This window comes from Pipra filicauda, unplaced genomic scaffold (genome assembly GCF_003945595.2).
Source record: "Pipra filicauda isolate LSUMZ 115617 unplaced genomic scaffold, ASM394559v2 scaffold26_size5592650_pilon, whole genome shotgun sequence".
In the NCBI taxonomy this organism is placed as follows: domain Eukaryota; kingdom Metazoa; phylum Chordata; class Aves; order Passeriformes; family Pipridae; genus Pipra; species Pipra filicauda.
This window is the reverse complement of record NW_024104387.1, coordinates 5,543,604-5,571,278: the sequence shown is the minus strand read 5'-3', so window position 1 is coordinate 5,571,278 and position 27,675 is coordinate 5,543,604. Positions and strand designations below refer to the sequence as shown.

Sequence of the window (27,675 nt, the reverse complement as noted above, 5' to 3'; positions counted from 1 at the left end):
TGGCATTAGCAGCCTAAACAAAGCACAGTTCCAGGGTGTTTGACCTCTTGATGCACTTGTTGAAACCTTCCTGGTGTAGCTGGGAGTGAAACATGCAGCAGCAGGCCAACTTCCACTTTGTGTGGTGAGAGTTTGGAAGCAGATGGGGGCTGGTATCACGTAGGGTTTGTGGCATCCAAGCAGATCTCACGTGGAGTTTGCTGGCTTAGCCTCGTGGCCAGACTGTGGCTGGTCCATCCAAAATGTGTGCAGTAGCTTGGAAACGTGCAGACTGGTGGAGTGCATGCATCCTTCCTGGAATATGGGCTTGGATGTCATCTAACCCCCTCCTCCAAGTCTGGGGGGCAGTGGGGGGAAGGAATCTTTGTGCACAGCAACGCAGCAAAGGCTTTCCTACAGGGAAAGCAGGAAGAAAGGAGTGTTGCCTTGAGTGCAACCGTGGTGTGGCAGTGTCAGTCACCAACATGGTTCAGGTACTTTAGAGGTTCAAAAAAAGCTCGCAGTCACATAGCCTGTGGATTTCAAAACGTTGAATTAACACTTACTGCACGTGAGGAATTGCTGTTGGAGGGTGGCCCTAGGAGTGCAAAGGCAGCACTAAATAAGACTATGTAATGTGCAAAAGTAACAGAGTGGCTTAAATTCAGTGTGCTCTCAGTATTCAGGAGCTCTCACAGCATGGACAGTCGAGGTATTTATAGCTGCCCTTGGGTCCTGGGGAGTTAAATAGTTCAGGTTTGCGTGAGGGGTTCCCAGTGACCCTTCAGATTAAATCTGGTGACGTTTAATATTACAAGCAAGTGCTAATTATACTGCTTACAGCTCTTTGGGCAAGCAGGAAGTGGTTTCCCATCCTCAGCATGCCCTAGCACATAGAGAACATTCCATCCTCCCAGATTTAAGTTCCTAGGTGGCCTTCCCCTGGATGAAATATGTTTTCTTTACCTTTTCTTTGTAAGGTGTCGTATCAGCGTAAAGAGGTAGCTCACAGCTGCCTGGGCCCCACCCCATCTCCTCACTGAGGGGAGGGAAGAAAGGGCAGCAGTTGGCATTTTTTAAATGTCTCAAGACTCATGGTGTGGAGTACCAGGGCAGTACCTGCAGCAGGATCTGTGCCCTGGGCTGCCCCATGGTGTGGTTTGCCCTTGGCCTCTGCACTGCCCAGCAGTGGAGAGCTACCAGCCTTCTCTGCTGGGCAGGGGTGGAAAGCAGGAGGGGGCTGTCACCCATCTTCCCGTTTCTCCATGAATGGTGGTCACTGACAGTGCCTGACACCACTCTCTCTGCTTTACTCTGTGCTTTCACTAATAAATTTCTTCCACTGACGATGGGAGGAACTCTGTATTTTGAGGAGTATTGGGGCAGACCTGGTTATTTTATAACTGGTTTAGGGTTGCTGAGGGGAACGGGAGTTTCTCTTCATCTGCAGTCATTCCTCATGCCAGGGCTCTCTCCCATCAATCCCAGGAGAGCCACGTGTCTGCAGTGCTGTAGCTCCCTGTTCCTGGTCTGTGCCCCCACATTGGTAGGGGCTCAGGGTGGCCTGTGGCGAGACCTTTCTAAAGCAGCTTTTAGGCTGTTTGTGCAGAGCTGGTGGGAGGCTTGGTCTAAAACCTGCTGTGGCCCCGTAGCTCTCCGAGCTCAACCTTGTCCTCGTTTTGCAACAGGCTGTCTCCTGATCATATGCAGCCTTCCCAGGCTTTAAGGGCTACTCTGCTGTGGGGCTTGCTGAGCTCTTTCTTACATTAATTAATGTAGCTTTACCTTTGGCAGCAGCAAAGGGAGCTGCCAGAGGTCTTACATAGCATTTAAAATGTCAGCTGCCGGTCTGGAGCAGCTGCCAGCACTGGAGCTCTGGCAGCGGGAATGCTGTCACAGGACAAATGCAGGGAATGTCAGTGTGGACACAGCGTGAGTCAGGCAGGGCAGGGACTTGTGTACAGAGTATCCTGACGTTGGTAAAATGCCCTTTGAAACCTCCCAGCAAGTTGTCTCCTGTCTTGCTTGGGTCATATTTAAGGAAATGCTGCTGGCTTCTGACTGTTGTGGTTTGTATTCAGACCTGACTGTAAGTAGTTGTCAGTGTGTGGGGTCTGCACAGATAAAGTAGTCCTGTAGGACTGGGAGTCTCTCTTCTGGGTGAAAGAGTAAGGCAAAGCACTGGTGGTGAGAGTCTTAAGAAAGAATGTAGTTTCTAAAATCAGTAATTTTGGTCACATGTATATCTCAATTTTAATTTTTTTTAGTGGATTTTTTCTTTTAAATGTTTGGAACTTATCTGTTGGTTGAACTGAATTAATATGGGAAAAATAATAAAAAAAAATTGTAACTACTGTCCTTGCTTGTCATCATTGCCTTTGTGAATAAATGTGTCTGGAGAGCTGTTGTGTTTCCTCAGGATTTTTACTAGAAGGCTTGGCTGAAGACATTTGTGCTAATTTGAATCTCCTATTTGCTGTCAGTGTGGGAAGTAAATTTCTTTTTATACTGTTACTTTTTTGCAATGAGTTGTGCCAGCTGTTATAAGTTAGATGAGTACCCATTTGCCTCTCACCTGTGATTTAAACCAGGCTTGTGAATTGGGCCTGTTAGATGTAAGCAGGTCTACCAGAGGTGTCCACATAGGTAGAGATGAATTCAAGATCATTTCAACTGAATCCAAACCCTTTCATGATACTTTAACTCTTCAGCAGAGGGTTCTTTGACATGCTGGTGTTAAAGAAGGGCTCATTGGGGTTTTTTGTTTGGCTGGTTAGTAATGTGGGGTGCATCCATGGAATGCAGGGGTGTGTGAATCAGAAGGGTCTCACTGCCAAGCTCATAGATGTAATGATAGGCTGGGTACTGCAATATTCACCACAGTGTTTTACATATAGATTTAATCTGTGCCCTTCCTTGTGCTGGAAATGTGTGCCTTTCATGCCCTGTGCCTTTGCATATATGCTGGGTTTGTGTTCCTTATGGTAACAAAAGATTTACATTAAGCAGCCCAAGACAATTTTAAATACTAACAGGCATATAGAGCTGTGCTTTTGATACCACCAGTAATGGAAATACTTACTGGAAACCAAATTCCAGACTTGCTGATGGGAATGCTGTAGAGTCAGCCAAAAAATATCCAGAAACTTTTTTTTGATATTCTAGGTTTGCTTCCACATACAAGAAAACTTGCATATACATTAAAGCCCCCATCCTGCTCTGCATCCCAGATCTGGGTTATATGGTAGATTTCTTTTTTGAACTCTAGGAGGGTTTCTGAAATGGGGAAAGTGAAAGGCCCAGATCATCAGGGGGTTATTGTCAATACTGACCAAGAAGTTATAAATGAAGATCATCAAGACAGTCATATTTATCTTTTAGATTTTTTTTTAATCTATTCTGACCTCTGAATTCAATGAAAAATAAAAGTCTGACTATTACTTTTCTAAATGCAATCTTTTTTGCTAATACAGTGACCATTCTTTAGTCTGTTCTCCCTTATGGCTACCCCTTCAGACACAGGCTGAAATTATAGTGCCCTGTCTTTTGTTAATCTGCTTTTTGTATTCCCATGTAATTTATTTTCATGTCTTTGAATTTATTCAGGATGGCACTAATGTGATATATGTGTTTCAGGCATGAAGAGGTTAATGAAGCTTTAACTGCCTCATAATACCAGTCTTTTTCTTGGCAGCCTTGGGGATGGGAGTTATTGCCTGCAGTCATAAGTCACAAGAACTATTATCCTCTTTGATTGCCATATTTCTGTACAACCAAACTAGATTTAACAGGATCTTTAGGGGGATCCTTTTGTATGTTCCTCAGCAGAAATAGCAATTTTATAGCGCCTCTTCTGAAAATTGAAAGGGCAACTTTTAGTAAACAGGTAATGAAACCAAGAATTCCTGTGTAAAATTAATAAAAATTACGTTCATGAAAAGGTGTTTCGAAGATGTTTTTGTGATTTAATTTTTGGAAATAAATCTGTGGTATAAGAGACAATTCTCAGAGCCTCACTGCTAGTTTGATTCTGGCCCTTCGGCTACTTAAACCATAGCTTTACCTTAGGATGAAGTAACTAGCCGTGTTTTTTTTCTTTTTAGCTGAGGAAGGGTTAAAACTGAACGTAGTAACAATTAAAGTGGACATGCAATTTTTTTAAAAGCTCCAATGGAAGTGATTATTTATGGAAATTTCAGAGTAATTACTGGCTACTAGTGCTGCGCTGGCTATTTAAAATCCATCATGTGACTGAGAATGATGCCACTCAGTGCACTTGGATTGCTTAATGACTTTTTTCTGGGCAATGTTGTGTTGTAAAACAGTAATTAGGTAAGATGTTGTTTCAACTACAGAGTTAGTTTGGTACTAATATGCAGTATGAAGAAATCATGTTAAAACCGTAATACCTGGGGGACATTGACAGGCAGGACTAAAGAGCCAGATACGAAGTGAAAAAGCAAGGCGCTTTCTTCTCAGTACTCACTTCATCTCTATAAAAAGTCTGGAGGTATGAGAAGTTTGATTTTGAATACGTAGTTATGTTTGGTCCTGTTCTCATGACTATTTGCTTCAGTACGTTTCAGAATTCTGTAACCTAATGTTTAAATACATGAGATGTTCAGGGTATCTGAGTGTTGCTGCAGCCTTGAATCTTGGAAGTAGCTGGGATTTATGATTTTGAACTATCCACTTACATTTCATTAGCTATTTTGCATTTTCTTACATTTTTAAGAGAGAAGTACCTTTACTTATTAGCATTACCTATTTCTACTTAGCAAACATAGTCTGTCACAGCTGAAATAGCAGAACTTAGAGTTTTGTATCAGATATGCCAATCTTGAGATAGAGTATTGATGAGTGCAGGTATTTTGAATGCAGAGAAGGAAATTTCTGGTTTTCAAACCTGAGAGTAGCTCAGGCAATCTCTTCTGCTGTAACCTGGATGTGTCTGTACATTAGAAGTAGTTAGATGTTAGAATCCTTTTGTGAATTGTTAACTGCAGCTCTGTGTCCTTTCTTCTTTGGATTTTTAGCATGTCTTAACCTTAAGATGCTGGGTTTTTTTAAATGACATTTTCCTGAGAGCACCATCCTCTATCACTGTGCCAAGAGGGTTGATGTGAGCAGCTTAACATCTCTTTGGGTCTGCAGAGAGACTATTTTTATTTTAATAGTGTGCTCTAACAGTGTATTAGCAATGTTTCCTTGTGCTTAGGGATGGTTATGTCATCAGAAAGCACGTGAAAAGAATATGGAAATTTCAAGTGTGGGAACAGCATGACATGAGTGCATGGGAACATTAGGCTTTACCATGCACGATGCAATTCATGACATTTAAAATTTTGCATGTTACTATATATACTGGATTTTTTTCACATTAATTTCAAGACTTCTCTCTTTTCCTCAGCTCTTCAAATTAAACCTGAAAGAAGGTTAATTTATTGCTTAATTTATGTAAATTTGAAGGTTAGCATGATGTTAAAGAACTGCCCAGAAAAGGACATAACAAAGTGAAAGGCAAATCTAAAAGGTCTGGAAAATAATGGGAGACAAAGGGAAAAGTAGAGAAAATTAAATCTAATCTCTACAAAATGAAAGAGACTCCGTGTGCATGGGGGGATGCATGGATAGCCATGCTGCTGATCATAAAAGGAATAAACATCTTTAAATAATAGGCATGATACTGTCCAGCTGGGTTTTTTTGTTTTATTTCTGTGTCCAGCGACATTCTGGGAAGAACCAAAACATTTCCCCATGTGCCTTTATAGGACAGAAGGCAAAAGCAGTAAAGCTACTTCCTGATGCTGCAGTAGACATTGATAATTAAGAAACTTTTTGATAAAAAGTACTATTATAAAAACGCTAAAACTTTAATATGGAGTGCACAAAACCATCTCTGCGTCCTTTCTTTATCACAAAAGCCTTGTTGCTGAGAAAACTGAAGGTAACGTAGCGAATCCCAGAGGCAGCTGTAGGTGTGAGACACCTTGCAAACAGGAGGTCCGGGACTCTGCTGGGAGCTGTTTTGGTGGTGGAATTGGAGCGAGGTTTGAGGAGAGCAGGAAATGGCATAAGGACGTCTCTGTTCCTTGTTTACGAGTCGCCAGTGCTGCTGGAATAAACAGCTGTACGGCAGCACAGTGTCTCTTTTGTCACCCCGGCCAGCAGGACTGGGGATGAAAACCTAAAGCTCAGGCCTTGCATTCAGCGGAGGAAGCCTATGGGATAAGGGAGCTCGTCACACAAGTTTGCACGTTGCTTCGGTTTTCAGTGGTTTTGATCATAGACAAGAGCTTTTTAAATCCAGAAGTTGTTTTTGCCAGTAATGCTCAGTAAACAAAACTTTAACAGACAAACATAGAAGTTGGAACTGTTTCCCCACCTCCCACCTCTCTTCCCCTGTGCTGGAGAGGTATTTTACAGTTTTCTCAGGGTTCTTGGAACAGAGAAACCTGTGGTGAAGAGATTTCGGGTTTCTCGTTGCGGCGTGACAGTGAGATGGGGAAGAGAAATTCCTCCACATGAGAGTGTGCAATGCAAACAGAGACTTTTCTCAGCTCTTCAGCCTTAGCCACCTCTTCTTTAAGTGTCTGCAGACTGACTCAGTGACTAGACCTCAGATTGCCTTGCAGAACTAAAACAAGTGATAACGAGTGCTTTCCTCACTAGAAGGTACTGGTGACATTGTCACATATTTTCTAAGCGTATGTAAACATTTGAGTCCACTAAACATCTTCCTGCAGGTGTAGTATTTTCACAGGAAAGGGAAAATCGCGATTTCACCAAGTCACAGATATTTAATGAGATGTAAACTGTGCTCAGATACTGCTTAATTAATCCTGTTTCTATACAGTGAAAGGTGATTCAGATGCTGAATTTTCCAGAACATCAGACATGAATCCAGTGCCAGAAAACAGGGTGGGAAAAAAAGAAAACCCACCAGGAATTTAATAAGACTGAAACATCTTTGTTGTTCCATTGCTGAGCAAACTAAAAGGAATGTATTTGCATGGATTCAGTGGTAGTTGTTAAGGCTGATTTATTTCAGTATAGTAGAATGCAGAGAGTGGGTTCTAAAGAAGTGTGCTCTTATATTGAAATTATTACACCTCTGGCAGAGATAAAGAATACCTGATTTACCTTACTGAGGTCTGTATTCTCCCTGAGCCTTCTGTACAATGATGCCCAGGGGCCTCTCTCCTCCATTCTACAACATCAGCCAGTTAAGATGTGTTGTAAGATTATAGCTTTTTGTAATTTCTAAAATGGGAATAGTTTAATTAGGTTCTTAGCTGAATAGCTGAAGTTTAGTGACCGTGTTTCAATGTTAATGTTCTGTAACTGGAAAGAAAGGTCAGTTAAAGAGGGAAGGATTTTTTCAGCGTCATAGAAGAACCTTTATGCTGTTCTTTTATGACATTTTAGGAAGTGTCCTTGGTACCATGATGTGGGCATCATGGGTATCATTGAAGCCCTTCAATAACTTAGAGCAGGTTATATTTAGACCGTTCTTAAAATGTATTTATTTTCAAGGACTGCCTAGCAAGTCTGTGTTTCTGTGTAGTTAGTAGTGTTTTGACTTTGGTTTTGGGAAAGGGGAATAAGAGAGCAGAAAGTTGAAATGAATGAAACTTTGTTGGATTTTGGTCTAGCAAATTTAAAGGAGTTTAAAGTATGACAAAGAAATGTTGTGTGTTCTTGCTATTAAAAAAATAAAATCAACACTAGTCCAAAAATAATAAAAATATTATGAAAGTATTTTACTTGTCTTGTTAATATCTTATTTTTATGGCAAATTATTTTATTTTTCATCAAAAGAATTCCTGCTTGATTTTGATTTAAACAATGCAGCTATTTGAATAAGGCTCTTATTTAGTTGTGCTTGCATATTTTCTACAGAGCTCTATATTACTTTGAAATTCAGTATTTCATTTATATGCAGGGAAAACGATCCTTTTCCTTCATCTAGCAAGAACCCATATATTCTTTTTTAAACTTTCAGATGTAACCTTCTTAAATATTTTAAGGCATAGCTCCCAACAGAACAGTGGAAAGCTGCTCTTCTCTTACCTTTGCCCTCTCTTTTCTAGGTCTTGGTGAAATACTCCAGCTGCTTTACTTTTCACTGTCTGAAGACCTCGTTATTCAGATAATAAGGTATTTGTGTTTTCTAGACTGACCTACTGGGTTTGAAAGTGCAAATAAATATTCTGGGAAGGATAAGAGATTAAATGCACTTTGTTCAATGTGTAAAATGCAGTCATTTCAGATCCCAGTTTATGTAGATGTCAGATTCAGTGTTGCCGATGAAAGGAAAGCCACGTGTTTTCTCACGGGTTGGGAATAGATGGGAAGACGTTGTATTCCTATCAGAGGGATCCAGAGAAAGGATCAATGAGGAGTGCAGCTTCATTGCTCTGGTTTTGTGATCTCTATCAGATTTTGTGTGCCTGTTCCATTCATAGGATTGAGGCAAGTGACCTGTTAATTGAGCTATTGCTGATTTGTGTGCAATATGTAGAAGGAATATGAAATACCTGGGATAGCACAGTCACCATGACCCAAATACAAGCTTCTGTAATGATCATTACTTACAAACTTGCTACCTTGGGTAAACTGGGTTTTTTCTACATCAGATAATAGATGTATAGAAAGTTGCTGCTACAGTATTCTCATTATGTACTCTGGGAATCTGTTGGAACAAGATGTGTCATATTTAGTCATGGGTTTGGCTGAGCAGGGAGCTGTATCTCAAGTTATATGGATATTTTAAATTGCTGAATTACGTTACTAAAAAATGGCTAGAAACATTATCTTGCTAAACAGTTTTGTGGTAAGAATTCCTCTGGTTTCAGAAAGTGATCTTTTTATTTGCTGATAGAGGTTTTGAGTAAAGAAGTCCAGTTAGAATAAAACCCATCCAGTTAAAATCTGAATATCCATCGTGGGTGCAGGTACTGGTGATAGCTGTCTCGCTGCAGGTTCATTGGACACTTGGCTGAACTCAGCCTGTGGATACTTTTGTAGATCTCCCCCATGAACATATTGCCATGACTGACACTCCTTCAAAAGAAGAAGGAGAAAAGGGCTTTGAAGAAAAAAAATATAGAATTTTGTAACACTGGAAATACCTTTTTTTTTCAACCCCTTTGCACTTCAAACAGAGTTGTGATTGTTCACTGCTTGCCAAGAAAAGATGGTTCTGACATGAGAATTCTTGCAGAAAGCTCAGATCAGCTCAGAGGAGCTCAGGGATTCTGACCTCTTAGTTCTCGTTCCCAAACTTCTGGGATTGTTTGGAGCAGAGTTTGGGCTGTCCCTGTTGTCAGAGCTGTCCCTGGCCCTTCTAGGAGGCTGCTGTGTGGGGCTGGCAGGGAACCCAGGGCTGCAGGGGCAGGGTGGGGGTACAGTGACCCCCAGACTGTCGTCACTGAGTCCTCCACTGGGCATTTTTCTGGCTTTGGAGATGTTCTTAGTTGGTCAATTAGATGAGCTTTAAGGCTTTTCATATTTTGAAGGAAGAACAGTGTATATGTACCAGGAGCCACAACTTGGGCTGTCATAAAACTGATCTAAAGGTAGTGAAGCTGACATTGCTGGTTTGGACTATACCATAAGAGATATATTTATTTATTTTTTTTTTAGTGTGTCCTTCTGTATCAGCGGAAAATCTGCTAAAAAATCAGAAAAGACAAATCCTATGTGTTAAATCATTAGCTTTGAATTTATTTTTAAGCTCCTCCTCATTTAATAGGCTCTATTATGAAGTTCTTACTGCAGCTATCTCTTCCTTTGAAGGGCTTCTGCAGACCCTGACCACTTCTAAAGAAGGAATTCGCAGCAGAAGGCTAATTGATCTGCTCAGCTCTATGAATTTGTGTAGTGGAACAGAAATCTTACACCTCATAAAAAATCTCACCCTTGCAAATGTGTCCTCTGTATTAAACAGTTCTAGTGCATCTGATTTTTTTAATAGGTTCAAGACAGCAAAGTAAGCTCAGGTGTGTAGGAGAGGCAAAATATGTGAGGGCAGACTAACATTCTGAGGGGAGATATAGAGGTAAAACACATTAAAATCAAAGCCCCATAACTTTACAGGGTCATTTCAATGCTAGTAATGTAAGATTGCTTTCCAAGTGAAATACATACATCTCCTGAGTCAATTTTTTTAAGAGTTCTCCAGCAAAGAAGAAAAATCTTAATTTGTCAACTGGGTAACCAGTACCAGGAAATATAATGAGCAGGTTTTGTTTGTGAATGTGGGTCACATCATTCCTTCTCCCTCCCTTACCTGTTCTTTTCTTAGGCCATAAACATTTTCAGATTTTTGAAGCATTTTGAAGCATATTTACAGGAGTTAACCTGGTGATGTGAAGCATCAAAGGATTCAGAGGCTGTTACCCCCAAATCCATGACAGCTTTGCAGATGGAGGAGACGTACAACATCATCTCATCTCTCCTTAAACAGTTTGTTTTAGGCAGTGGTTTCAGATTAAATAAATAACCAAGTACTTAGTTTAGAGACTCCAGACCCTTTGCAGATGGAGGAGTAAACAGTTTGTTTTAGGCAGTGGTTTCAGATTAAATAAATAACCAAGTACTTAGTTTAGAGACTCCAGACCCTTAAGTATATTGAATTAAAAATTTGGGGGCACTGTTGTAGTGAATAGAAGGCAATGTGTTTTACAGAGAAGCAGGCAGAATATGTCTTGATTCATTGTACCTCCAAGTAATTACTAAGAGCAGATCTTGCTGGTAATTCAAGCAACAGAAGCATTTTCTAGTTATATAGGGTCAGATTTTCTGGTTTACAGTTTCCCAGTGAAAGACTCTTCTTTTGGGAAGCCTAGGGGGTAGAATTCTCCCCTCCTCTACTTGTCCTTCTGCAGGAGCAGAGGAGTAGGAAAAGATGTTCTTGGCTCACACCGTGCATGCTGGGGTGGTGATGCAATCTAATAAATACACATAGTTTTCAACTAGTAAGTGCTGAAATGTCTGATAGCTGAGGCTGTAGTCCTTTCCTTGAGAGATACCAAAACATGTTACATTTGTGTAAACAGCTGTGTCTCTCTCATACAGAGAGCACAATGGTGGTGTACACTATTTTTCCAAGGAATAAGTGAAGACTCAGAGCAGTAATAGACTGAGCAAGGATAAAATCTAACACTATGCAGCCATGATGGACACCAGTAATCCTCAGTCTACTCAGCAGTTGCTTCAACTGCAAAGTAACAGATTCCTTTTAGAAACACCAGCAAGGAATTACTTCTAAGAACTCCTGATAATATAACAAATTTGCATGTTGGGAGAGCAGAGAGGTCACTGTCTGTAGCTACAACTCTAAACCCAAATAGCCTGAAGCTGTTTCTGCTGTGAGGGCTTTGCAGGAAGACATGAATTTTGCAGCCAGGAAGAGCAGGTGATTTTTTTTTTTTTCCTAACCACAGGAAATCTTTAGGTGTGCCAATAGATTGATGTTAGGAACTTTTTCAGTATTCCCAGGTGAAAGCTGAATGTGTATGCAGACTCTATGGCACATGGTCTCTAGAATACTATAAATTTTCTTGTTACTTTCACAAAGTGAAACATGATAAAATTTTGTTTTCTGCATTACACATTATAAAAATGGAAATAGAAGACTGAAATATTCCATTCACAAAGGTGAAGTGGGTGTATTTTGATCATATTAAAGCTACTTTACTTGTTTTTCAAAACAGATTCCTGCTGAGGATGTGCAGCACTTGAAGTGACATTTTCAGCTGTAAAAGCATTGTTGGAAAATTTCAGTCTGCCTTTAATAGCAGCCCATGCTATTAAATTCAATCCAGCTATAAGTGGTTGTAATTCTTGTCTTGAAATCTGGTGTGTGTGCATTAGAATGAGGATGCAGAGAGTTAGAATGTAGAGAATTAGAAAAATATAAAATATTTGAATTATAGCAAGAATAACAATGGCCTGGGTTTTTTTTGTCAGCAACCTGCATTCTGTCCCTTGATCCATAATATCAAAGATAGATGGATGGATGGATGGCTCTGGCCATGCAAAATGTTTTGGTTTTTTTTTTTTTTTTTAAATTGCTTGGGTTTTCCAATCCAGCAATACAAAATACCAGCTGCACAGTGGAAGTTAAAAGAAAGGGAGTGGGATTCACCAACTGCAAGCACGGCCTGCCTGTGGTTCCTTTGCTTGCCTTTTCACCTGAAATGCCAGTTCACTTAGTTTGGAATTAACCACTGCGACGTTGAGTGTTCTGCTTGCTACTCAAGGCAGCACGTTCCTGGACAGTATTGCTTATCATTTCCACTCTGTTTTCAAAGACCTGTGTCCGTGGAGGGGGAGCAAATGTCCAGTTCACATCCCTGGTGATTCCTTACCCCCGTGTCTCCTAGATCTCCCCAGCACTTGGCATATCTCTATTAAATGAAAGCGCTGGCTTCATCTTTTCCCTCGCAAGATGGCAGCATTGCTTCAGGGAATGAGGCTGCTTTTAAGATTTCTGTTTTATCCAGTCTGTGAGAGAAACTCTGACAGGTGTGCTCATTTGTGTTATCTGAATTTACATATCAACATCAGCTCACGGGCCAGGATGAGCTTCATTCGTTTGCTGCTGTGTTTGCTGGCTTTGCCATGAAAATAAGTTGCTCTAATGAGTTTTGTGAGTTGTATTGAAACTATATCATTTTCGTTCTTTGTCATTATTACAGTGACTCTAGTTGATAATGCAGTTGCATTTCTGAGATTTCAGCTGCAAAATTTGATTGTTTCAAATGCACTAAGCAGAAATATCTTACAGGAATTCTAATTTCAGATTCTTACATGGGTAAAAAAAAAGTACAAGTGCTTTTATTCTTTTGGGTCTTGATCCAACTCTCTCTGAAGTCAATGGCTGAGTTAGAATTTTAGAGTAAGTCCTGTAAGGGGATAGGAACAGCTAATAAGAAATGTGAATAAAGCAGATTTTTATTTATTTTTGTATTTTGTTCCATATATACATAATCAGGAATAATGAAAGAGCTGCTGTTTGAACCATTAGAAGCATCAACCTTGAGTTACCTCTGAGCATTACCTTTATTTGACTTCAGGGCAGCACTGATTGACTTCTAAAGGAATTATACGAGTTTATTTCTGATTCTAAAAATGGATCTAACAATTAGGCCTTACCCATAAGGAATAAAAAGCTTGGAAATACAGGAAACCTCACTGTGCTGTCTTGGATGAGGTCCAACTTCCCAAAAATATAGATGTATATTTTTTTCTTTTAATTATCATTTTGCCTGTGATTTTGATTTTAAAATCAAAAGCATGACTTGTGAGCTGAAGAATAATATTTTCTAATTCCTATGGTTGTTTTATAACTCTCTTCAGATATTTCACTTAGCAAAAATGCTAACAAGACCATTTTCATTTTTAAATTGGGAAAGCATTTTCCATGATTGCCTGGAGATATGTCTTTTTTTGTACTTGTAGTACTGAAAGACATGTACTTTGCTGTGCTGAGTATTATTTCAAGGAAATATTGGCTGGTGTGCTATAATACTTTAACAAGAAAAGATTTAAAGTCTTGTATTTTCATTTTCTTGGAGATTCTTAGGCTGAGCAGAAAAAAAAACAAACCAAACAACTTAGCTTGCTTTTCTTTTAATTTCTCAAAATTCAAAATGCTTAAGATGTCACTTTTAGGACTAAGGCAGGTTTAATCTGCAAGTTTAACTTTCTACTGACAGCCCAAGGCATCTGACTTAACATTCAGAGATCTCAAAATTCATATATTTAAGCTTGGAATGTATTAATTCAGTATTTAATGTCTTCTTTAACATACCTGGAGATTTTTATTGGTGCAGTTCTTCTCATCTTCAGCAATTCACAGTATGGCCTCCCAAACACAAACTTCCCATTAGCATCATTTATGTTTGTGGCTTTGAACACATTTTCTACAATTACTGAAGGAAAAAAGCCATGGATATAAGTGATATCAGGAGAATGAAGTCAGGTCCATGTGTGATAAAAAAATGCTGAATTCTGCTCTTTTCCTCCTACTCCAGCATAGATGCTAAGTAAACAAAAGAAATGTTACCTGATGGTATCTTCATTTGCAGAGGCTGCTGTCTCCACTTTAATATATATTCTGGGCTGTTGGAAGAATTGAACTGGGACACATGGACAGCAGCGTGTGAGAGCTTTAAAAAGGTAAGTTCAAACACTGGAGGATGTTTTGGCTCCTGCAGGTCAGCACACCTCCATCATTCCAGCTCTCTTTGGTTAAAAAAGAGAGAGAGCGGGACTGTAACCTCCTGCTCACACGAAGCCTGTGAGAGTCTCCATGAGCCTCCTCACTCACTCCTCCTGGCAGTAGGACAAGTCTGGCATTCAAAGGGAATTGAAAGACATTCTGCTTTAGAGAGGGAGATAATTCAAGAGCAAGCCCGTGGCAGAAAATTAAGAGAGATTGTTTAAGGAAACTAAATAATGAAGGTTGTTGGTGATGAAATGCACTATTGATCACATTCAAATCCAACCCACACTGTTAAAAGTCCGAAGGTATTCTTTTAGTATACAATATGAAACAAATATCCCCTCTTCCTAGCAGATGAGAATTCTTGTTCTAAGTGGGTCTCACTGGTTTAATCAGCAGTGATCATATTTGTGGTCCTTTAATTAATGTTTAAGTCAATTTATTTTTTTTAGAAAGCATTTAGAATGTGTTTGGCTTTTACCGTGGTTTTCAGGGCTATTTAGAAGCACATTTGAAATAAATGGGAGAATGAGGTACTTTTAAACTTTATAGTGGCACTTGTAAGACAAACCCAAAACTTCCATGATGTAGCTTTTTCACATGTGTTAATTCCATAAGCATTTGTGCCCACCTGACTCAAAAAGAAATAGAAGATTTCATTCTGAGGAGTTGAAAGTCAGTACTTTTCACACATGCTTAATACAAAGCACAAACAGAAAGAATAATGTTCTTCCCTGTGAGTATTCAGAGAACATAATAGAAAAACAGGTAATGAGGACAATACAGATTTCAGATGGTTTAAGGAAATGCTGAATTTTGATTTTATACCAGTTTTTAGTGTGGTCTATTTGTTTTCACTTCTAGAATAATACTAATCCAAGTTTGTATTAGGATCCATATGAGCAATTTTCATAGAATATCTTGGTATTTGTTTGCTACTCTTGAAAGCCATGTTGAATGACTAAAAATTATCAGTATAACATACAAATAATTGGGAGCATCTCCTTTTTCAATGCCTCACTTCAGTCATGAAAGAATTTGCAAAGATACTGTTGAATGTGACCAGATTACAAAATTTAATTCTCACTCAGAAACACTGAAATGTTCCATTTCAAATTCCCATCCCATTTTACTTCTCCATACTTTAAGGATTTACATTGGCATTACAAAGGTAAGAAGGGCTGAACATTTAAATTCTGCTTGGTTCATATCCTGATGAAGGTGCACCATTAGAAAGTAGGTTATTCAAAAGGATGCATTATGTTGGAATATTCATAAAAATGCTTTTCAGTAGCTGAGTGCAGCTCAAAATCATTTGATGGGTCTGCATTTGGCTTCTATTTTACTGCAAATAAGAGGCACTGAGATCCCAAACTTTTAATTAATAATTATTTATTTTTTAATTATGAGTTTCTGAACTTTATATAATGCAAATGTGTCAAAAGAAAACTTGCTCTGAAAAGGATAAGTAGATATATGGCCAAAATGTCATTAATACTTTTACTCAAAAACGTAATTGAGGAACATATGTTGCATTGTGAATAACAATGTTTCTACTAATAAAGGAAAGGATTTATTAGAAGTAGCCTTTGGGCCAGATTCCACTTTTTTTCTACTACAACAGATGTGGAATAAACTTAAAGCAGAAAAATAGCAGAAAAACACGAGCTATTGCTTGCAAAGGATTTTATACTGGCATATTTGGGATTAGTGTCTGTTCCATTTGGTGTATATAAATTTTTAAGGGGTAATGTATGGAGTAACTACAACGCTTATTACCTAATCCTAAACATTGTCTGTTATATTGGCTTCTCTGGAAAGTAGCACAACAAATAATTTTTATGCTTTACTCGGTATTGCTAAGAAATTTGGTAATATTCTACCATTTGGAGGTTGGGGAGAATTAAATAAAGCCTAAAAGCAGTGGTATAAAGGTAAAATGCTAGGCTGTTAATGTAGAAGAACGTGTAAGTTAATTCTGCTTGTAAGTCCTCAGATCTTTGGGGTGCTTATTCAGGAATAGTTCATGACAAATTAAGCAAAACAGAGGTTTGTAGGCTGTGGAAGAGCTTTTCAGGAAATGTGAGCTGTTATTTGATACAGCAGCATTCAGCCTTCCTAACAGACTAACTTTTTTTAAAGTACGTGCCTTGCTGTATCAGAGCTGTAAAAACAGACATAATTTTAAGGTTACAAGTGATATATTTTAGATAATTTTTAAAATTTGTTAAAACTATGTGTCCTAAAACTATATATTAAATATTTATTTAGAGTCCATCACACTTGACAGGTAGGTGAAAGATGTAGGTGCATGCATTCAGTTGCATGGTTGAAGAAGATGTATAAAAGAGAAGGAAAACCAAATTACTGAATAACAGTAAATTGAGAGATACTGGAGAAGAAGCTGGAGGGCTTTAGAATAAAAAGGAAGGTAAATTAATAATCATGAAGGAGTTTGCAGATGAAAATGAATCCAGGAGAAAGGCAGGTTGAAGACAGAAGTGTCTGAATGGATCATGAGTAATGGAAAGAGTGGACAGAATATATGGAAATAGGTGATTCGAAATTTAGGAATCTTTCGGTCTTTAAAATGTAAACTTAACTGAGAGAAGTCTTAACATCTCATAATCCAATCAGGCTGTTTAGGGCTCCATACAGTCCCAGCAAAGAGCAGATTATTTTGCTTCATTTGCATGCAGGCCTATGTGGAAAATACATAGTAAGGAATTGCAGGAGGGTTCTCAGTGGATTTGGAGCAGGAATAGCAGTTGTACATTTGAATGCAGTGGTCTAATTGTTTGTGGCTGGGCTGCTGCAGAAGTCCAAGACTATAAATATACCTGTCAGTGAAAGATACTTGCAATGAATTTTCTCATAGGTAACAAAATTGAGATAAAACACCTGACAGTTAAGGATAAGTAGGCTAAAAAAGAATGTGGACTGCAGTGTTCCAGGGGCAGTTGTTTCTTTGTTTCTTTCTCAAATCCCTGTGCAAGAATAAAAGCTGAAAAGTAGAACTGAGCTGGAGTGTTTGCAGCAAAAGTTGTAGTAAGAAGAGAAAAGGATGTTTGTATCCTGCACTAAATAGGGGTGGCTGTGTTAGTTTCCACCGTTATCAATAGGAAGCTTAAGTGGTCAGATGTTATTGAAAGTTATTGAAACTAAAACAAGGTGTAGGCTCTGAAAATGCCCTCTGCAAGACACAGAGCTGAGCTACATAGGCAGGAAGAGTTTTTGTAATTCCAGTCTCAGAGGGGGAAGAAAGAAAGCTGTGTACAACTGATGTATATTGATGGGTGACCTTGATACTGGCACTGCCAACAACAAAAGTTAGCAGGCAGCAGGTTTTGTGGAGAATATTTGAAGTAAGGTTGGAAGAACAATCTACTGAGGAACAGAAGCTTTGACTGTATTGTAAAAACAAGCACTAACACCTGCTGTGAGCCTAAAGCCTTTAATTGTCGCTTTCTGAAAGCTAAAAACTCCCCAAACTGTGCAGTATCCAAAATAAGTCCCAATATAATAGCCCAGGGTAAGCAAGTGCCTCTCATTTGCAAATTGACTTTACATTTTTGAAAGACGTTGCTCAGGAGCAGTAGGTGCCTGATACAATGTAGGTTTGTAACAATCCCTGTAACGTGCTAATCCCGTGCTAAGAAATTAATTGGTATAAGAGGGCTGGAGCACATTTATGATTTCTCTTGAATGAGTAAAATGTAGTGGTGAAAGGTATGTATGGTACAGAGATTGCTCAGAGGTTGCTGGAGGAAATCTCCAATGCCTTTTGCAATGCTATTTGCATATAATAACCTGAAATTATGTCTTAATACTGACATAGTGAGTTAAGATTCACTCGCAGGGTCCTGATATAAGGCACTTGATATTTATACTGTGTACAAAGTGGAGTTTTTTAGTCATATAGTGTTTCTGGGGATAGTTTCCATGTGTTTTCCATGTTACTCTGTTCAGCTCTGAAATGTGCTGCTCAATGGCATTGAATTAAGTTGTTCTGCTTTGTTCCTTTGCAGGTGAGGAAATACACCTTCTAATGAACCAGAAATGAAGTGGTGGGACCAAAAATAAACTTAGTTCTTTCAAATTTGTTTCAAGAAGAATAAAGACTTTGCAGATTACATTTTGCCTTCGTGGCAAATCTTGTCTTCTAACTGTAGTTGAGTAGGATGGTATTTGTTAAGCATTTGAAGTGATCACTGAAGGGGCTTTAAAGGAAATGCCATGTGGATTGCATAGAGTTTAGGTTCCTAACTGTGGAGACAGTAGCTTAACAAAGATTGTGTGAGTATTTCTGGTTTGGTTCAGACCAGCTGCAATATATTGTTTAAACAGGCTATAAAAACAGCCTTTCTAAATCTGAGCACTGTGATGATTCCAGCAAGCTCACTGAAACAAGTTATTTTTGGCAGGGAAGAAAGAAGATAGGACTTGGTATCTGCACTGAAAACCTAATTTTCTGTTTATTTAGGGAACAGGAAATGGGAAGCAGCATTACAGCTGAGGATAAAGCTAGCATAAAACAATGAGGATGAAAAAGCTGAGATAAAACTGACCTCTTTAGGGGGAGAAATGAGGCTGAGAGATGTATCTGGTTGGCTTGGTGGGGAAGACATAAGAGGAAAGTTTGGGGTTATTTGGATTGGACTGATGTCTGAAAATAGCAACCAGTGAGGTTCTTGAGGGGCAGGGGGGAATTTTTTTTAACTCTTACACATATTTTCTACGTAACATCTTGCGCTTTCTGAGGTCCCTTTTTAAAGCACTTTTCCAGATAACATTTATAGTCCTGACACCTTGTGTTTGGAAGCCACGTGTGAAATTTTGATAGTAATTAAATGCCTCTTGTTACTTTAGAAAACAATGATAATACAGTTTATAAATTTCCACTATCCTATGCTACTGAATGTTCTTAAATTAATCCATTAGTAAGGATGAAAGAGCTGTGATTCTGTGCTCCATGCAATGCTTTTATGGCTAGTTCAGCACCACTACCGAGTTTGTAAACAAGAGAACTGAAGTTAATTTTATAACTTCAAAGTAGAGTAAAAGGCTAAAGAACACGGCATTTGAAAATGGATCCTGACAAATTCAAGGAAAGAGTTATATTCAGGGCTAGGATGTTCTTGAATATTTTAAATGGATTAGAAAGAGTTGTTAAACTGAGTGTCTTTTTGGTTTTAATCAGTTATATTAGTTGAGGATTGCCACTAAGTACCTGAAGGATCGAAGAAGAATTCTTTCCCCCTCATACATTCAGATTTTTTCATCATTACATTTGTTGGGTTTTTTTTAATTTTTCTTTGCTAGGAATTAAAGATGAGAGTCTGAACATGCTATACTGCCATTCCTATAGGAAATCTTAATGATCCTGTTTATGTTTTCCACCCATGCTTGGGACTGCCATCTGGCATGCAGTTGCCAGATTTGAGGGGAGTAAGGAATTCTCTTCTCCCCCACCCTCTCATCCTTGTTTACACTGACACAGGCTGTTGGGATCTTTATTTTTCTATGCTCTTCTGGTTTATGGAGCAAAGTTCACTTCCTGGGCTTAGTTCATCTGCTTCACTGTGGCTCCCTGGAAGTGCAAGACCTTCAGTGCTGCTAAATATACTTTCTCATTATTTCTGTGTGATGTCTGAAGGGGTTTTTTATCTTTTATACTAAAGATATACATTACAGGCTGTGAGAGTTTTTCAACTGCTGCATGTATGTATGGGCAGAATGGGTGTTGATTTTACATTTTAATCTAACTCTACTAAATATGTTTAGGACTTCAGGGTGATCAAGGTAGTCCCTCCCATCATTTACACCTCTGTTCTGCTAGGAAGTATCTCTGATACATTCATGGAAGCAGCAAAATCAATATTGTGCTTTAGCCCTGAACGTATTTGGAATTTCACTTTGAAAAATCCTTCATTTTAGACTATTTCTTTGCTATGCAATACTGTAGGTTGTACATCCTCAATCTGGTTTATGTGACTGCACCAGTAATAGAGTCAAACTGTTTAAAGTCTGATTTCTCAGTGGAAGATCTAGAGTTCAGGGAAAAAAATGCATGAGGATCTGTGACTCGAGAAGCATTGCCTGAAAGGTGTTCAAAATCTAATAATCCTAAAATTTGTACTTTTTAACAAGATCACAGCACTCCTAGCCTTTCAAATACCTTTCTGTGGGACTTATAAAGCAAATATTAATATGCAAATGTGAAGGCTTTGAGCTAATTGAATATTAATTACTTTTGGAATATGCTGCTATTGAGATGTTTGAACATTAAAGACAATGAACATTACATAATTGATAAGAATGGCTCATCAGGTAAAACAGAGTTTTGTGTGACTATTGATGAATGGCTTAAAGTCATATTAGTTTAATGGTTTCTGTCTGTACAGAGTTAATTTTTGAGGTGCAAGGTGATATTAGGGTGTTGGATAGGAGGTTGTAGAACACTATGATAGGTCAATACCAACTCTGCCAGTGTTGCTACATTCAGGAATAGTGTACTTTACTCAGACGTGGGGGAATGCAATGATTTTTTGTGCTCTCCTTTCAGCAATTCTATTTTTATTTTTATACTTTGCATTAATTCTCTTTATAACAGTCATAAATGGTATGATCTGTTAAACTTCTAAGGTGCAGCTGTATTCATTCAGGGAGTGTGCTTAGATAGTAAATAGGAGAGACCACCTCTCCTTGCAGCTCTGAACAGGCTACAGGGGTGGATTTATTTGTGTGTGACATGAAATCCCAACTCTGCTCTGGTTTCCTGCAGCCACTGTGTGGGACCTGGAACCTGAGGAGAACCTGTGCTGCAGCACTAAAAATGTCTTGGTTCCAAAAGTTAAATGAGAGAATGAGGCTCTGGTGATCATCAGCAAATATGAGCCTGCTGCTTAGTAAATAGGGGTCTTTAGTGACTTTTTTGCTAAAAGCAATGAACAGGGATGTGTTTCCAGCCTGAGGAGACAGGACAAAACGAGCAGTACAAACCTATGTTGCAGATCAGGTATAATTAATTTCTCTGTAATTAAGTCACAGAGTAATTTCTGTTGAAAGGGGTGCCTGGAATCTGAGAATTAACAAGCTCCTCTGTAAAGAACTGTCTGATGTAAGGAGGGAGCTATAAATGTGAGTGATTGCAGAATGATCTAGTGTGAAGATAACTGCCCGTCACTGGCTAGCAGGGAAGTGGCCCAGAGGGGCCATCTTCACGTAAAATATATGTACACAGGAGGCTTCAGAGCAATAATACATTTGCTAAGAGAAAACTATTGCATCACTCATCTATTAGGTGAGCCAGATCCGTTGGTAAGTGGCAGCAGGAAAGAAAGGAACTAGGAATACTCAGGACCTGAGGAATTGATGAGCAGCCAGAAGGAAAGAACCCATTTATATGAGAAGCAGTTGCATCAACTAACACCTGCATTGGCAGATGTTTAGGACCAAATCCATGGGTCTCATGCCAGAGCACAGACAGCAGAGGGAAGGGCAAAGCAGCACTGCAGCCCCACTGCCTGGGAGAGTGGAGCCCACCTGAGAGAGAGCACACGGAGACAGAAGTTGCTTTCTTCAGTCTTGTCAGAAGAGATGGATTAGGGGCAGGACAGAGTCAAATATCTCTCAGCCATTTCCCTGGCAAAGCAGAGAAGTTGTTTTATTTGACTTATCTACCGAAAAGCCACACCTGAGAATGAATAGATGCGTTACTTTAAACATATGTGAACAAAATCACTGCAATACATTTTGGACATACAGCTTGCAGCAAGTATAGATTCTCTGTATAGATGCAGAAAAGGATGCAGTTCTTGAACTTGTGTATTACTTTTATCTTTGATGATGTTACATTAGAAAGAAATGGGATACCATAGAAATATTTTTTGTAATAAACGAGTACATCGAAAGAATAAGATAAAGGCGGAAGATAAGTGAGGACTCAGAGCAAGAAGACTCATCAGAAAAAATGCTTTGCAGATGTGTAGTGTTCACTGTGGTGTGACACAGACATTTTTCTTGTTTCCTATTTCAAAATATATGAGTTAAAAAGCATATGCTAAATCAGGTAAGACTAAGCTGTTAGTGCTATGCAGCTGTCCTTGCTGAAGGATAGCCTTTATCTCACATGATTACATTTACAGTTGTATTGTAATAGAGCTGTGTACTAATGGGATGATTTAGCCATAAATCCAAAAGCCATATTGAGGCTATTAGAATGTTGAGGGTGTCTGGTGCAAGCCTCCCTGGTGCACTTTCTGGTCACCATCTGGAAGGAAACCAACTAGATGCAAATCACCTTTTGTGGGAAAATAAGAGCCTAATCTGTGTAAGGGTCACACTCCAATGTAAAATATGTATGGATTTATCAGTGGGAGTCATTACCAACATACCTTTCTGCTGCTCTTTGCCTCATTGTGTGCACCAGCTCAAGTGGAAAATCAAGTGACAGATTAATGCTACGCATTTGCAAAACCCCTTTGAGAGGAGCAGACACTGTTGCCTGTAAATTTAAGCCTTTTAAGAGGTTAAGATGGGTGAAGGTGAAACAAATATTATTGTACTTAACAGTGTACTCCTGCACTCTACAAGGCTTGATTCTCTTCCCCCTTGAAGTCAATTGTGAGGCTTCTATTGACATTAATGGGAGCGGGCTCGGCCTGTTCCTGAGCTGGAGAGGGGCTGCACAAATTGCTCTTCAGCGTTTCCTTTAAGTACAGAAAGACAAATTTATTTCTTTTTTAAAAAAGAAACATACAATGACAAAACACCACAAACAACCTACATATTATTTGCGAAGTGTGGTACTGAAATCTGTATTTGTATTTAAAAGGAGGCTGGGGAGAGGGTTGTTGATGTTCTGTCTATTCCTGCAAGAGAAGTCGTTTAGTGGGGAGGGGTGAGTTTTGATAGCTGGCCTTGGTGCACTGTTGCCATGGTGAGTTGCAAACAATTCCTCCCTGGATTCTGGTGGGTTTGTTCATTTGCTAAAGTTAACACTGTTACCAAGTGAATTATTTAGTTCAGAATTCCAATTTGTTGGTTGCAGAATTCTGGGACTGAAGTTTCAGTCTCGTAATGGTTGGCTCCCGATAAAGCAGTTTGAGGTGGTTTCCTATGCCTAAATAAGCATCCTCTGGAAGGTGTGAAATGTACCAAATACAGGAAATGGAAAGGAGCCCCTGGCATTTCATGAGTTTTTTGAGTGTTCCTGACTATTTGCCAAGGCTCATTCAAAGTAAATGGACGGGTTACTTTCTAATAGTTCATGGGCAGTGACCCATGTAAGAAAAACTTCTGAAGAAATCATGAGTGCTTCACTGGCTTTACTTACCTAAATGAATTTTTGGAAAGGGACCTGTTTTTGCTAGAAACAGATTATTAGGCACATTGTACGTTTATATTTGCTGCCTTCTTGCTATCAGTTAACTGCTTTGGGTGGGACAGACTAACCAGATAAGGTTCAAGCTTCTGTTCTTGGAGAGAGAAACCAGGATCTGAGCTGAAGGGCATTAATCCACAATTAAATGTAGGAAACAGGAACTGTCCATACAAGGAAAAAAAATGGAAGCAATGAACTATAATGTTCATCTGTTCTAGCACTGGAAGCAGGCTGACAGAACAAAAATCTAATTTGGAAAGCAGCTGGTCACACCCAGATTCTGGGTTAACATACGAACTTTAATCCCTAAGAGAAATATGCAAGTTATCCCTGGAGCCAGCTATGCAGACTGGCTGGATATCCAGCCTGTAAATGCAGTGGAGTTGCAAATAGTAGTGAATTTCATAGAGCTGTTTAGTTTTGGTTTATTGTTGGTGGATTTTTTGCTGTCCTTACCGATACAAGAATAATTAACATGTCACTCTGCTCATTACACAGGATGTTATGTGTCACTTGGACTTGGAGAAGTGCTGAATTTGAGGCAGATCCATGGAAGGATGTACTGTGCCCCCTTTGCCTGGTCACTGCTTGGCAGTGTGGAAAAAAATGAGTTCTGACTGAAATGTTTGTATGGCCCAGGTTGGAAATGAATTAACGACACACTGCAGTAATTGATTCTTTAGGGCTTGAAAGTGGGAAGAAAACAGCAGTTTATGGCTAGATAGGCACTTGATATGGTGAGGAAGCAGATACGTAAATGAAATGATACATCCTGGCTGTATAGAACGTTGTCTGGAGAGATGGTTCTTTAATTGTATGTCCTATATGACTGTAGGACAAGGAAGTCCTGAACTGAGATTTCTATTTGTTTACATAATATAGAATGGTGTTGGGGTTTTTCTTACTTTTTCCTAGGCAAAAGTGCACGTTTCTTCCACGGTCAAATATTTAGGATATTATAAATAACTTCTCAACAATGCATAGTTGTTTGCATTAAAATGGGACGATGTGAGTAATGAATGTTGACTTGGAATTACAGCCAGTATGGTAATGAAATAAAGCCCCATTAGATTTAAGTAATTTGCGAATTGAGGTTGTTATCACATAAATAATTGTATCCCTGGCTGATGTGAGGGAAGGGTCATATCAGTCAATCAAGTAGGAAAAAAGACTTTTAAAGAAATGTAAGCTAGCATGGATGTTAAATTATGGATTAATTCCATACATGCACAGCAGTAAATTCCCACCAGTAGACAGCTGTCAAGGTTGCCTAGAAAACTTTGCTAAATTTATTTTCAATGTGATAATTCTGCTCTTGTTCTACTTCTACGAAAGCTCCAGGTAATTATTTTTTGTGTAAATTCCAACGACACATCAGTTTATCACAATGCTTGTATTAGTCACATATACTGAAAATTAACTACAAGTTATTCAGATGCTAAATAGGTGCATGTATTGTTCAGTTTCTAGGTCAATTTTGACTTTCTTAACTTGTGCCTTTCAAAAGAGTAGGCATAAAAAATCATGTTTGAAAGATTCATCCATTGAATCACTGGAGTTGATTCAATGTAAATGAGTACTTTTACCTGAAGGAGGTAGAGGAGAATCAAAATGCATCACAAATCTCTGTGAACCAAGAGTGTTTCAGCCTCTCTGTATAAACCTGGTTGTGTTCTGCTGTGGAGATGTTTTGTTGCCACTGGGTTTCCTCTGACAGAAGGTTTGACCAGGGGTGTGTATAACTATAGAGCATCTGATCTATTTCTTTACCTTCCTTAATTAAAATCAGATCTATTTGTTAGAAAACATTGTGGAAAACCTAGAGGCACCAAAAGGGAACCTTCAATACAGAAACTAACTGCAAACCTCTGGAAACACTGAAGCTCAAAACAATGAAAACCTCTGCAGTTATGGCAAAGCAGAGTATCAAAGGACAGCAAAGTCACCCTGACAGGTCAGTAGTTTAAAGTAGCTATAAATAAAACCTGAATTCTCCAGTTGTGCCAGCTGGGGTCAGGGAAAGTGTTTTATTTTCCAAACAGAAATTTATCCCATAAATTTGTTGATTAAATAGTCAAACATCTTCTCAAACAAGAAATACTTAACTACTCTTTTCTCGTTTAATAGCTGACTTCTGAAGATTTTCAGTTCTGTCTACATTTTCCCCCAAGTATGACATCGTATTAACGATAAAAAATTTGGTTGAATGAGAGTGCTGCAAAACTGTCTGAGCATTGAGTATGGGTGCCATAAAGGCTTCCTGCTAAAGCACCAGTCTCCCCTTAAATGTAGAATGAATTTGCTACCCTTGACTTCTCCCTGCCTCACTGTTTGTGGACTCACTTAGGCCTCCAAACAGTGTGTTTAAAATGCTGCTAAATCAGAACACCTCTTTGCGAGGGTCTTTAGAGGTGTGATGGTGGGCTGTAATCCTTTTCAGTAAGGATATTCCACTGTAGAGTTGCCTGTGAGTTACTGGCAGGTGGTTTAACATTACCTCTTCTTTTTACAGGATGAAGTCAGACATCTGGCACTGACTGGGTGTCCCCTGCAAGGCTGTGCTCCATTCCAGTCGTTCTCCTGTGTAACTGGCTGTAAAAAGGACATGATGTTTTTTTCCATCACACGCCCTCTCTCCTGGCATTGAATGCTATAGCTGAGATGTGCAGGTGGAGGAGGAATTTGCTTATTGCCAAAGGAAACTCCAAAGCAGAAAAAGGCTGAGCTAGGTGATTCACAGGGGAGTTGTTTTGGTTTTGTTTGTCTTCCCCAAAGGGCTGCCATCATCATGTGAGGGTACAGGGCTGTACCTTGTGCTATACCCTGTCCTGGGGGGCATCAGGCAAAGCATCACCAGACAGCCGAGGGAGGGGATTGTCCCACTCTGCTCTGCAGTGGTGAGGCCTCACCTTGAATATTGTGGCAGTTTTGGTCACCACGATATAAGAAAGATATTAAAGTGTTAGAGAGTGTCCAGAGGAGGGCAATGAAGATGGTGAGGGGCCTTGAGGGGAAGTCATGTGAGGAGGGGCTGAGGGCACTTGGTCTGTTCAGCCTGGAAAGAGGAGTTTGAGGGAAGACCTTATGAGGGGAAGAGGAGGGGCAGGCACTGATTTCTTCCCTCTGGTGACCAGTGACAGGACCCAAGGGAATGGTCTGAAATTGTGTCATGGGAAGTTTAAGTTAAATATTAGAAAAAGATTCTTCACCCAGAGGGTGGTTGGGTGTTGGAACAGGCTCCCCAGGGAAGTGATCACAGCACCAAGTCTGGCAGAGTTCAAGAAACTTTGGGATCATGCTCTCAGGCACAAGGTGTGATTCTTGTCACTTGTGCAGGGCCAGGAGTTGGACTTTGATGATTCTAGTGGGTCTGTTCCAAGTCGGGACAGTCTTAGGTTGTAGGGGTAGAGTACTGAAGCAGCTGCTCCTGCTCAGAGTGGACCTAGCCTGGGATTACATTATTGTTATTGTGATAGTTTGAAGTTCCAGGCTAACGATTTATCTCTTTCCATTAGACTTCTGTTCTTTGAAAACTGATAATAAAGCAAGAACTCTGCAAAAATTATGGCTTTTTGGAGTATTTGCTTAAATCAATATCTGAATGATAAAGCTGAGGGGCTGGTCTGTCATGTAGTTTGACTAGTCACTTCAGTTTGAAGCAAGTATGGAAGGTGATATAAACCGAGGTTGTGGCTGAACTGTGGAGAGTTAGGGAAAAATTCTCTGCATATGAATGTGTATATTCTTTAAATATTAACTAGTGTTCCATATTACAATAGTCAAGGATGACTACTGCTATCCATTCATTTTTTTTGCTTCCTTTCATATAATATAAGAAAAAAAATTGCTAAAACTGTGTTTTAAATTATTAATATGACATTAGATGGCCAAACAGTTACTCTTCCTCTCTCCTGAGCTTCCTACCCTGACAACAAGACAGGTGGCCTAGAACTACTGTGGAGAAGGCAGCATAATCGGGGACAAGGGGTCAGTTACAGTGGAATTAGATAGACAAATAACCAGGGTTCAGGGATATGCTTAAATGAACAGCATAGTTTGCACTATCTGTCGACAG

The 27,675-nt window shown here is 39.3% G+C and overlaps 1 long non-coding RNA gene across 1 annotated transcript in view; it reads left to right on the top strand.

Moving 5' to 3' along the window:
- The window catches only part of LOC120323482, a 31,232-nt gene extending 4,743 nt beyond the window's left edge, over window positions 1-26,489 (top strand). The window contains exons 2-4 of the long non-coding RNA XR_005563965.1: window positions 8,073-8,139; window positions 14,079-25,554; window positions 26,113-26,489. This is a non-coding gene — a long non-coding RNA (uncharacterized LOC120323482). The remainder of the gene's footprint in view (window positions 1-8,072; window positions 8,140-14,078; window positions 25,555-26,112) is intronic.
- The last annotated feature ends 1,186 nt before the right edge of the window (window positions 26,490-27,675 follow it).